The sequence below is a fragment of the Strongylocentrotus purpuratus genome, unplaced genomic scaffold (assembly GCF_000002235.5).
Source record: "Strongylocentrotus purpuratus isolate Spur 01 unplaced genomic scaffold, Spur_5.0 spur5_scaffold_17, whole genome shotgun sequence".
In the NCBI taxonomy this organism is placed as follows: domain Eukaryota; kingdom Metazoa; phylum Echinodermata; class Echinoidea; order Camarodonta; family Strongylocentrotidae; genus Strongylocentrotus; species Strongylocentrotus purpuratus.
The window spans coordinates 9,020,773-9,033,680 of NW_022145602.1; the positions used below are offsets into that span (position 1 = coordinate 9,020,773).

Genomic DNA, 12,908 nt, shown 5'->3' on the forward strand with positions numbered 1-12,908 from the left:
CACTGTGAATGCTCGTTCATATAATATAACACGGCAAAACTGCGGCTTCTTTTAATAAAAAGGAATTGAAAATGTGAATCCTATATATGTCATAGTGTTCATTGCACGCATGAGTCATTAGTTGCGCGCAGTCTCCACTTATGTTCAACGTATAAAAACCTTCGCGGATTTTTATTTTTTCTTCGGTTTACCACGCAATATCTATAATAAGCCTTTAGGTTATTTTTTCGTGTGTGTGCGTGTGGGGGGGGGGGGCTTTACTTTTCATGGATAGCATCTGGATAATGGTATTACTCATGTCTGGGACCAAAACAGAGACAGATTATGTCATTTCATGAATCTTTCGTGTGTGAAAGAATTTCGTAAGGATTAAAAGGTACCGCTTATTCATAATACGATCGAAATTACTTCCGAGAAACACCCTCAAGGGCATGACAATAGACGATTGTATATCCCATTTAAAAACCATGTTTGCATTACGTCATGCGCCATTAAAACGCATGGTTCAAAAGGTAACAATCCACTCCATTTAAATTTCCTTCCGTTGCTTTTTCGAAGAAAAAAAATCTAAAGTAGTTTTGATCGTGTATTCAAACATTTATAGAAGCCTGGTTAGCTCAGTCGGTAGAGCATCTGACTTTTAATCAGAGGGTCGCGGGTTCAAGTCCCTCATCGGGCGAGATAATTTTTTTAGCGCTTATAGAATTCGGTGGTAAACGCTTTATAATAAAGCAACGTTTTTATTTTAATTTTTATTTCATTTTTTTTTTATTTATCTCGAAATCATCATCATTATAATAGTCCACGATCAGCCTACCACCCGAAAAATGAGGCCCCTTCCCTACGGAAGAAGTCCAGGGTCTAGTTATCCAGGGGATGATTATACTGTGGTCATAACGTAGGAGGGTGTGGTTTTCCTGGGATAGTTATTAGGCAGGTGATTTGACAATGATTGACAGCGACAATTATTTTTTTTATTTCTTTAACGGCCCCTTGTAGGTCGGGGGGGGGGGATGAATATAGGGCTCGTACTTCAGGGTGTAGTTGTTCTAAAGCCCTCACCTCCCCCCCCCCAAATATATATATATATGAAAACAAAAATTAAAAAAAATATTAAAACAAATATATTAAAATAATAATAACAATTAATTAATAAACAAAAAAATATATAAATACATTTATATATTTAACCAAAATAAAAATAAAAATAATGATTACAAAAAATATAAATATATGTATGAATATAATACATCATGCTCCCTACGAGTGTTTATGCTACTTAAATGTCCATGGTTAATGTAACATTTAGTGAAGCAAATTATTTATCTGACAAATATACAAAAGTCAAAACCCCTTGCATGCACTCCTCCTGTTTGCACTGACAGCTTTCATGCAGCATACGTCCAAAGAGAATTTGATTGGGTCGAGTGTTTTGCATCAGGTGAAAGTTGATAATGCAGTGTGAAGTATATGTCAACGGAGCACATAACGATTTGCGGTCGACCCTCTCAATCACCGCCTCCTCTGCGCCGTGTGACAGATTTTTAGGGTTGAGCTAGGGTTGCGTTGATCGAAAGCACGACTGGGGGTGTGGGGGTGGGGTGTATGGTAGCCGAACAACCTGCCCGCATCTAAGGCATTGGACCGATTCCATGTGTATACCCAATTTTTAACATTTGAACCAAAGACGTAGACATGAAATGAAAATTAACATTAAGGTATCTCTGAACTGATGATTCGTTATGAGCGCTGATCGAGAGTTCAGAGAAAATATTAAGAGAAAACACTAATTGTGGATTAATTAACAAATCTCTCTTATTTGGACCCTGTTTTAGTCTTTACTTCATATTGCCCATTTAATCAGAAGTGTTAGGATGTTTATACTGAATCTCGAATACGTAATTCACCGACGAGAGATATATTTTTAAATAAATGTAATGCTTCCTGGGAGAAATTTCAATTCTTGAAACATATTTGTGGCTTACACCCAGTAAATAAGATCGATTGATTGATCTGTAATTGAAAACAAGGCAGGTTCAAGTCCCGCTGGTTCCAAGATTTTTTCGACTTGTTTTCAACTACAGATCGATAAATCGATCTAGATTACTGGGTGTAAGCCACAAATATGTTTAAACAAAATATATATAAATAAATTTAAAGTACAGTGTTGTCCATAATTTATATATATATATATATATATATATTTAAAAAAAATATATAATTAAATACATAATTGTTTTCTTCTTCTTTTTTTGTTTGGGGGGGGGGGGAGGGGTGGGGCGGGGGAGGGGTAAAGTTCTATTTGATAAGTGGCTGTTTCATTAATTCAGTAATTTCTACACAAGAAGGGATCTTGGGGTTAAAGTCATCACTTCCAATGCAGCCAGCCACTGACACATTTCCAATTAGTGGTGTTAGAGCAGGCTAAGGGCCTAAGTTAAGGCTCACGTCAAACGTCTTTCGAAATGAAATATGAAGATGAAGAATCCTACAGCAGTGTATGAGCAACCTGTGAATCTCAAAGCCATCTTTCATTCACTTAATCACTTTCTCGTATAGTGGCGCCTGCATCGTCTTTCACCTATCTCATGCTTATGAACTCTGATATTTTTAAATGCCTCAGCTCACGTATTCTGTATTATTTTCAAGTTCATGCGTTGTCAAACGACACCGTGAAACAAACCGAACTGGAAAATGTGATTAATTTGGGGAATAGCACCTTTTGAAGACAGCGCCACTCATACGCGGGATTCGATATAATAAAATAAAAGCTTGGCGCCATATCCTGCGGTGCATTTACATATCGTTCGTTAGATTCGGGGTTCATTTATTAATAAATGTCATCACGAACTCAAAAACTTCAATTTCATTATGCGTTATGCTGTATCTCAGGGCGAGATTTGGAAGATACGAAATTGAAATACGATAGAAAGGGTGACAGGTATCTAGAGGTAGGATAGCAAGAAAGAGAATCAGGCAGAGATACAGAGAAACGATAGAAAGAGTAAGGTAGAAAGAGGATGAGCAAGAAAGAGTAAGCGAATAAGAAAGAGAAAGAGAGACAGAAAGAGAAATATGCGAGAGAGATAGGAAAGAGAAAAAGATTGTGCGGGAGAGGGGAAGAGAATGTAAGAGATAGAAAGAAACAGAGAGAAAGAGAAGTAGATGTTGGGAAAAGGGAAGGAGCGAGACAAAGATGTATGTATTTAATGATATATATATATAGAGAGATATATATATATATATATATATATATATATATATATAGAGAGAGAGAGAGAGAGAGAGAGAGAGAGAGAGAGAGAGAGAGAGAGAGAGAGATGAGGAAAGAGAGAAGAGCTGTTCAAAGTGAAAAGTGATAGCGAGGATGATGCAAGCGCGAGGATGATGCAAGCGATACTCCAGTGTATGTTTATGTTTACTTATCAGCTTCGACTATGATGACTTGTATATCCCATCGGGACAGAGACTTTCCATTAAAGATGACATGACACCGGATAAATAGGCAAACATCTGACATTATAATACGACGAGGAGAGAGGCTAATATTTCATATGTGGAGAAAAATTATGCTAAGACTGAGCGTGAATGTGCTAAGAACAGAGAACGCAATCACTGCTCATATGTACGTCCTACTTTAAAGGGATTCGGTAACTTTGTCTCAGATTCTGAAACAAACTTATGGAGTTAGCTCATGATGCAATGATATTTATAAACCTTTAGGTCAGTCAGGAACCCCATGACTTTTACAAGCCGATCGCCTGTCTGTTTATCAAGATATTTATGATTGGAATTACACATTTTGAAAACCGTTTGCCAAACGGTTTTCATAACACTACAGTCTATTGGGGAAAACGAGTATGGTAAAACCGGTCACTCAAAGATTTTTACTTTTTGGAGGCACTCCTTGATCACTTTGAAGCGCAATTTTGTTTAGGGCTTCAATATTACACCATATCACAGACACTGATAACACGGAGGGTCGTGAATATCAGATTTAACATTGTTAAACGATCCATTTAACAGTCAACTCCATGTTTTTTCAGTATACTATAGACCGTCCCATAAAAACACATCATTGTCATCTTCGTACATTTTAGAAGGTAACGACCGAGGCTATTGTAATTGCTTAAAGCTTATTTTTTCGAAAGGAGTTGCGATCGAGCTAGTGGATCTTGAAAATAACATGTAGGTAACAAAATGGTCCTTAACGAAGCAAAAGCTAGGAGTTCAAGTGGTTTGAAGCGGACGACCCCATAATGTTCATTGCGGTGTACAGACAAAGGCAGTAATGCAGGCTGTTGCGCACGAGACGTTCTTTTCCTGACGTACGACTGCGTCACTAGGGACTTTTACATTTGCACATCGACATAGTGGACTGCTACGTGTGACGTCCTTGTAAGGCACTGTCTTAAAAGGACGTCACACGTAGCAGTCCACTATGTCGACGTGTAAATTTAAAAGTCCCTAGTGATTGGGCTGGCGTGTTACGCGTCAAGTGAGGGTTGTAGGGTGACATTAAAGTGAATGCAAAATAAAACGGTGTAAATGTGCACGTTGAAATTATTGACGTATGCTCGGCATTCAACAAATGGGGTTGTTGTATCCATGCATGGTATGAACATAAAAGCCAATTGGGAGATACAATCCACAAAATGCCCCACGCCCTCCAATTTATCAAATGACATGCACTTGTCAGAATGTATGGCATTTCACACATCTCGGCTCGATTTTCCCCGCACCTCCTTGCGAAAATCCTGGGTCCTCTTCGGGTGGTGGCTTTCAATAAACTAAATAAGATTGGACTTGGATGAGCCCCAAATGACGGCTCTTCAAGGGCGCTAAATAATGAAATATCCCAAGAGCCTCGTTAGAAAATGGCATTTTCAAGAAGAGGAGTCGTTAGAAAGAGATTAATGATAGGTGCCTTTTAAGCGTCTCTTGAGGGTGGAAGTGTAACATTCAAGTGAATCCAAAGAAAACGGTGCAAATGTGCCCTTTGAATTATCGACGTATGATGAATGCACAGGGAGTTTCAACAAATTGTGATGTTGTAATCCTCCATGGTATTAATATAAATGCCCATTGGGGATACAATCCACAAAATGCCCCACACCCTCTAATTTATTAAATGACATGTACTTGTCAGTCGTTTTATACATACCACAGAAGCTTCAGGTGATCACAGAGTCTAGGGGGTTCCACACGTTTCGGATCCGTTTTGGCCACCCCTCCTCATGTCATTCATTGGTCCTCTCCGGGTGGGGGCTGTCCAAAGACTAAACAAGAATCAACTTGGATGAGCCCCAAATGACAGTTCTTCAGGGGCGCTTAATAATGAAATCTCCCAAGAGCCTCGTTAGAAAGTGGCACTTTCAAGAAGCGGTGTCGTTGGAAACAGATTGATGATTGGTGCCTTTTCGCGTCTCGTTAGGGTGGTAGTGTAATATTCAAGTGAATCCTAATAAAACGGTGCAAATGTGCACTTTGAATTATTACGGTAAACTCGGTGCATAGGGATTTCTAAAATTGGGATGTTGTTTCCCTCCATGCATGCCCATTGTTGGAAAAAGATCCACAAAATGTTCCCATCTCGACTAATTTATAAAATGAGTTGTAACTGTCAGCCTTTTTTTTCGTTCCGCAGACGCTTCTGGTGATCACAGAGTCTAAGGGTTTTCATACATTTCGGCTCGATTTTGCCCGCACCTCCTTGCAACAATATGGGTCCTCTTCGGGTGGGGGCTGTCTATAGACCAAATAAGATTGGACTTGGATGAACCCCAAATGGCAATACTTCAAGGGCGCAAGAATAATGAAATCTCCTAAAGAGCCTCGTTCAAAAAATTATGATGTTGTATCCTTTCTTGATATTAACATGAATGCCAATCGGTGGACAAAATCCACAAAATGATAATTGATAAAAATGTCTAATAACTGTCAGTCGGATGTATACGTTCCACAGACGCTTCCAAGTATCACAGAATTTTGGGTATTTTACACGTTTCGGCTCCGTTTTGTCATGGGTTACCTCTGTTAAATTTGAGTTAACCTCCTTCTTACGTACACTCTTATACACTGCCCATTTGTTCAGATCCAGAAGGATGTTAACTCTCCATGGTTTTCCCAACCCCTTCTCCTGTCTATCATTGGTCCTCTCTGGGTAGAGGCTGTCCAAGCTCCAAAGACTAAACAAGAATTAACTTGGATGAGCCCCAAATGACAGCTCTTCAAGGAAGCGTAATAATGAAAGTGCCTTGTTAGAAAGTGGCACTTTGAAGAAGAGGCGTCGTTGAAAATAGATTAATGGTAGCATTGGTAGGTGCCATTAGGTGATTCGGAAAAGGGCACTCGTAGACTTGAGGACAATAATCTATATTTGCCTCTCTGTACCCTTGATGTCGATGAGGGACCTGGTTGGGGATTCGAGGGAAACCGTTGATTTTTTGTTGTCATCGTAATGAGGCCTATGCCATTTGTAGTGAACGTATGGCAGGAATACCACAATCATGCCACGAGTGTGGAGATGATGCATATACCATGAGAACATAGAAGTGACTGTAACGATTGGAAGTTGAAAGAGCCTAAGGGAGGCTTATTAAATCCAGACTATAGCTTATATTATCCTTCTTGTACTCCGTCTTTTTATTATCATTATTTGTATTTTTCTAGTATGTTATCATTCATGATTATGTATTATCATCGTTTTCGCTGTTATAACCATACCACTCGTCGAGTAAAACAATTTCTGAAAAGAAAATATTTCCAATCATACCCATTCTGTATATTGATGTATTTGATGTAACTCTACATTACGCCATAATTTATACAAAAGACAGACAAAATCGGTAGACCGCCATCGGCAAAAAGAGACAGCGCGCATGCCTTGACTAAACATGATCACACTAATGTTCTCCACAAACATAATTAACCTTCTTGCCTTAGGATAAGAGCCGATGACTGCTTTCTCCTATGTTTCACAATGTCTCGCTGGTGCTTAACATCGGCTTATTAAAAGGGTTACGTAAATCCTATCACACACTTGCAAAAAGTGCATCGCCACTCTCCTCTTACGTCATAATGGCGGGGGGGGGGGGGGGGGGAGTTTTTAGGCAGGGAGGTGAGACTATATACAACTATGTTGCTATACGAGCCGGACATTGAACCACCAGGAAAGGGAAGCTCGAGTATGATAAGTTCTTTCTTTGAGTAAAATCTAAACTTAGAAAATCATGAATTTATAAAGAAAGAAATGAATCTGTGTATACACCTGTGAACTTAGTTTTAGTTTTTGGAGGATTTACTAGTACATACATTCCCTTGTGATTTTGTTGTGATTTTATTTTAACCGAATGCAATTACATCTTTGAACGAATTAAACAAATTTCACCATGAGCGTACCCCCCAATTTTTTTGAAAACGCATTATTAAATTCTACCCCGAAAATATATTGCATTTTACTTCGTAAAAATAAAAATATATACATATATATATTTTCTTCCATTTTTGTTTTTCTCCTATTCTATTATTTTTCATCTTGAGTGAGATAAAAAACCAAAGAAAATATGTTAATAATCCAGGTAACATGCGTTCCAGGTAAAACGAATTTCATCAACTTTAAATCTGTATCATTTTCCACAGCGGATAATTAATCCGACATCTTTATTACGATGTTTCCTATTTTGAGAACATGGACATCATTACGCCGTATCTCTCATCACCTTATCACGTTCAATTACTCTCCATTGACGATTAAATAAACTCAATTCGGCTCATACGTAATTTAAATACATTACTTGTTAGTAGCCATGCAAGAAGCGAATAGAGACGCTCATTTTCATGTTATATGGTTTTATAGCTGGGAATTACGATTCAAGGGTTAAAGTTGGGTTACGTTATACGGTGAGAAGGGCAATTTGGATCGCAACGACCGCTGGCTCGGGCAAGCAAACCTGCCTGATTGATTTTTGACACGCCAGGTGAAAGTTCTTGTGCACCCTCGTGACCGCTGAAGGCACGGTTGAAAGTAATACGAGCACTGACTATGCGATAAAGGAGGATCTTCGTATATAGCAAGGGGGTATTACAGGAAGATGTCAATTGAATAATGGAATATTGAACGCCATAAATCACTAGAACCAATATGGGTTGTCGAAAATGCATTCGTGAGCTGACGTTCTCTCTCCCTCTCTCTCTCTCTCTCTACTCCCCCCTCTCTCTCTCTCTCTTATCACTCCAACTTATGCAATTGTTTTTGTTCGTTTAATCCATTCTTTGTTAATTGATTTAAAATAAAAAAATGATTAAATTATACATACAGCATTGCAATTGTAATTTGTATCATTGATTTAATTAAAGAAATTAAGTTTTGGGTCAAGATCAAGTTCGTAATACACATAGTAGCAGATGTTATTCAAAAGACGTATGAATAACGTATGAATAACATCCTGAGAATTGTGAAATTACCAATATCCAGGATAATAACAAGATGTGTCAACCCCTCCCCCCCCCCCTCCCCCTCCCCCCTCCCCCATAAAACATCAAGAATAAAATATGTAATTAAAGCAAATTAAGTTTTGGGTCAAGTCTAAGTTCGTAATACACCTACTAGCAGATGTTATTCCAAAGGCGTAAACGTATGAATAACATCCTGAGAATTTAGAAATTACCAATATCTAGGATAGTGACAAGAGGCGTCAGCCCCTCCCCCGAAAAATAAGAAGAAAATATGTATTTATGATTTAGTCTTGAGTTATAGTGGTGGACTTCAATTTCAGAAGAAAAAAATGCTTCATGAATTCCCGAATTGTTTACAAGGCGATATAATAAGGTAAATTACCATGACCGAAGAAACATAAACAATCTCAGAGATTCTTTATTACTGAAAATCACGTTCATCGTAAGTCACGTTTATACATCATGTGGTTATGGTCAAGGGTCTCCTCGCTCGTATTCCTCGATTTGCCAAAATTATGAAGCAGGAAATAATAATCTAGTATTTATTATCTTGTATATAAACAGAGTGGACCTCGGTTGATTGGTAAGAGTCCATCTTTACGAGAAGGCGATATAACCTTTAAAGGGATTGGGTATCTGTCCCTCAGATTCTAAAAAAAATCCTGGATTTTTTGCTCATGGTGCAATCATAGTTATACATCTTTTGGTCAGTCAGGTATCGCCTGACAAGACAATCGCATGTTTGATTATCAAGATATTTAATATTGGAATTTCAAATCTCAAAAACCATTATGTTAACGGTTTACTATAACACTACAGTATCTTGGAGAAAATGGGTATAGTAAAATCGGTCAATCAAAGGTTTTTACTCTTTTTGAAGCTCTTCATGTTTTTAATTTAATTTGATTTAAGGTGAATGTAATTCGTCACAAAGAAATTAATTGGCTTATGTTAATAGTGTCGAAAGATTTTTAAAAGCCTGTTTTATGTCCTATTTTCATGGAAGAACTGTCGGGAAAATTTAAGAATTGGTTGGGAGAATTAACTGTTAGAGGTTGTCGAACAGTGACGCCTTCACAGAAAGTAATTAATATATTTGTGGCTTGATAAATATTGTTTCAGGATTTGTTGCACGTAAAAAGTTTAAAACAGTAAAAGAAAATGTTCATACAAAAACTACGCAATTTGTATTCAACCCTCAACAATGTTATACCGGTTCACTTTAATATATTTACCAGGATAAACTCTATTTATCGCGCTTAAGCCCCCTTTCACACCGGATCTGCGTAGAGGTGCGTAGTGTTGCGTACGATCGGCGTAGGGTTTGCGTTCGATCGGCGTAGTCGGTACGCAACACTACGCAACTCTACGCAACTCTACGCAACTCTACGCAACGCTACGCAAGGCCCGGTGTGAAAGCCCCTTTAGTTTTTAACCTCGTTATACAGGGGCATGTAAATCTACCGTGAATATCTTCAGGTTTCCTCGGAAGGACGAATTCTTCACTCGATACTTTATTGCTTACTTTCTTCTCTCTCTGCCTAGAACTTCTCATGAAGATTTCGCGAAATTCATTTTGACTGCCAAATTGCACCATTAACCCATTTCCTACTGGAACCTGGTTGTTTCTGTATTAAACCTATGGGCAATGTGAGAATTCAGTAGTCAACGGGTTAAGGCAGCGGGTTGCACGTGGCTTGGCGTACCTATACTATGTAACATGACACTCACGAATTTGAGGGGATGTCCGCTTGTTTATGGCATTCTCGTGCACGATTCCCGTATACTAAATGATAAAAAGAATGGAATACAATAAATGAAATTAAAGGAATGCCGTGGGCATGACATGAACCTCTTTAATGGCCCAGGCGGAAGCAGCGAAAGTGTATGACCCAATGATCGAATGCGATTACATGTTTAAAGGGGCGGCCATTTGTTCTCATGCATGAACAACGACAAATCAGGAAGATTAGAGGTACCTTATCAGGCCATGGCAGTGCAAAATATTCTAGGAAAAATGGAGACGGAACGAAAAAGAAATGTAAAATGAGAAGAAAAAAACAATCGTACAAATCAGACAAGAGAGAAGCATCCTTGAAAAAGGAAAGGGAGTTGATCTCCTCATTTTGAAAACAATGATAATGAGAAAGATTAGAGTTACAAACCAGGCCATAAAATGATCCGACTCTTGAAAATAATGAAAAGGAAGGTATCTCCACGTTTTTCCATTATTCAAAACTTAATTCCTGCGTATCAAAAACAGAAATGGTAATATATCCTCTGTAAGTATAGGCAAAGGACGCCTGGATAAAAATAAAATCCCCGATCATTTCGCTTCTCCGTATTAATCAGCATGATTCATACATATTGCAACTTTTTATTTCTGAGTATTTCCGTCATCACTCCTTACTCAGAATTCATTATTTTGTTTCAAACAACAGTGTCTCCCTTAAAGTATATATGCAGGGTACAGGTACAACCCCACCCCCTCCCCACCAACACCACTAAATGGCCCCAAAACAAGAGAACCCCTTTGCTACACCCCTCCTATTTACACAATTAACTGACCCCCTAGTTCGCTGTTTCACGGTCACTTGTGGTTTCCATGCCCTCCATACGTTGATGGCAACCCCTTTATTACCTGTAGTCTACACTACACCTCTAACAATCCTAACGGATGTTGCAGTTACGACAAAAAACCTCCCCTTTTTGAATATTTTAGATACAAGTGTAAATGAATGGCACTGAGCGCAACAAAGGTCCTGTACGTATGCATTGAGTTCTGTGTTAATAGAATAATACAGAAATGTGACGCGTTATTATACACTTTATGTCATTTGAATTAAGTTTTCCGCGTCATTTCCGAACGAGCTGTTACTCAGAATCTTTTCCCTTTATTTAAAAACGGAGACCCTCTTATGTCGTCTTATTACTTCCCTTTGGTGTTCGATAATTGGCACCGTTTACGCTGTTTCTCGACGGGTTATGAAAGGTCTCTGTATGTTCGACGACCTGATTCTTCTTGCTTTATCTTCCGAGAATCTTTTCGAGGATCGAATGGCATGAGACATGATTGAAAATGTGAGATTTGACTTCGCTCAAATCTGTCGATGAATTCGCAGAACATTGTTCCCCTCAAGTGAAGATCCATGTCACCCGGAATTTCGGGCACCCATGTTTTGTCAATTATTGGGTCCGAATAGTTCACAATTAATTCATGAACTAGGGCAGGCGCCAAGAGTAAGAAATATTGTGCATACAGATGAACAGTATTGTGTACTTCTCGGCTAAAGAATAGAGTGCTTTTGCGAACCATTCCTTTTAAGATGTTTACCATTTGATTGAAGTGCATGTTGATTTCGTAGTAACCTAATGAGGGATAGGAAATCCAAGAGCATGAACTTTTTAGGGCGAAAAAGTCACGTGCTTTTCGACCTGTCATAAACGAAAACCTCCCAGAAAATAAAAAGTTCGTGACTAGTGACTTTTTGATTTCTAATTCCCCGTCCGATGTGCATTCCTCAAGGACAAGATATAGCGATTTGCCCCATTTCTCGTAGGAATAAAAGGAATTGATGTGCAAGACACATTAGAACTAGACGAGGTCGATCTCAGGTTCCGTGCCACTATGAATTTGTTTACGAAATATATGTACGCCACTTTGGTATGAACTATAATAATGGTCATAACATTAGCTCCGTATAACAGAAATGTTAAATGTGATCATGATTTTTGTATAAATTGAAAACTGTTTTCATAAGTATAAACGCACACTTGTCATTTTTGGGATAATGTTAAATTTGTTAAAAATGACCTGCTATTACTTTACCCAAAACTAAATTACATATGGGATTTCCTAAATTTGTCCCTGTCTGCTGTTGATAAAATATGAAGTATTTTAATAATTTTTGATGAGAGGAGGCGTAGGAAGAGGAGGAGAAGATGAAGAAAGAGAAGAAGTAAACTGTTTGAGTCGCATGCATAACATTTTCAAACATGTTTTTTTGCAGCTCTAAATTATTGAGGTATTTCTTTTTCTTTTCTATTTCTTTTTCCTTTTCTATTCCCCCACCGGCAAAATACACCTGAAAGGTATCGTATACATGCAGGCACACACTCACCCTCCACACCCACAAACAGATACACACGCACACCCGCACACACACACACACAGACACACACACACAGACACACACATATATGTTTATGTCAATATATATCAGTATAATGTAAAGTTAGCAACTAAATTATTTATACCATTACCAAGTTCGATAAATTTTAAGTACTTGGAAAGTTTATTTGTCCCAATATTTTTTTCATGAGAATGTGATGTATTAAAGCTTACATCTAAAATCATTCAACAAAGGCCCTATTGTTTACCAGTAGACCTTTCCTTTTTTGAGTAACGAAAAACACCAAATAACATCAAAGTTACAAGGGGTAAGAATAAT

The 12,908-nt window shown here is 38.2% G+C and overlaps 1 non-coding gene across 1 annotated transcript; it reads left to right on the forward strand.

The window, feature by feature from the left end:
- Positions 1-606: 606 nt before the first annotated feature.
- TRNAK-UUU lies at positions 607-679 on the forward strand. The gene has a single exon. It is a non-coding gene; the product is annotated as a tRNA-Lys (tRNA).
- The last annotated feature ends 12,229 nt before the right edge of the window (positions 680-12,908 follow it).